This window comes from Penaeus monodon, chromosome 28 (genome assembly GCF_015228065.2).
Source record: "Penaeus monodon isolate SGIC_2016 chromosome 28, NSTDA_Pmon_1, whole genome shotgun sequence".
In the NCBI taxonomy this organism is placed as follows: domain Eukaryota; kingdom Metazoa; phylum Arthropoda; class Malacostraca; order Decapoda; family Penaeidae; genus Penaeus; species Penaeus monodon.
Window position 1 is genome coordinate 21768970 of NC_051413.1, and position 324 is coordinate 21769293.

Sequence of the window (324 nt, forward strand, 5' to 3'; positions counted from 1 at the left end):
CACAAGTTAAAGCGTTCTTTCTACATGAAAAGGTATTATAATCATCACGCCATGTAGAGCAAGATAATTAAAATGACTCCTCAAAGATCTTTTTACATATCTTGAGACAACTTGAGACAACGTAATCCAAATGTGTTGCATAACGAAGCTGCGCGTTTTATGGTCTGGAGATTCTGAATACTCGACCCTCGGTGCCTGACGAAGATTCATGCGATTCGTCTCGTATTGTTAGTGTTGGGAGGATGTAATGACTACGGACGCTCATTAAACCACTGCTGCCGGTGATAATTACTTGCATCATCCACTGGAACGCTGACCGAGCAA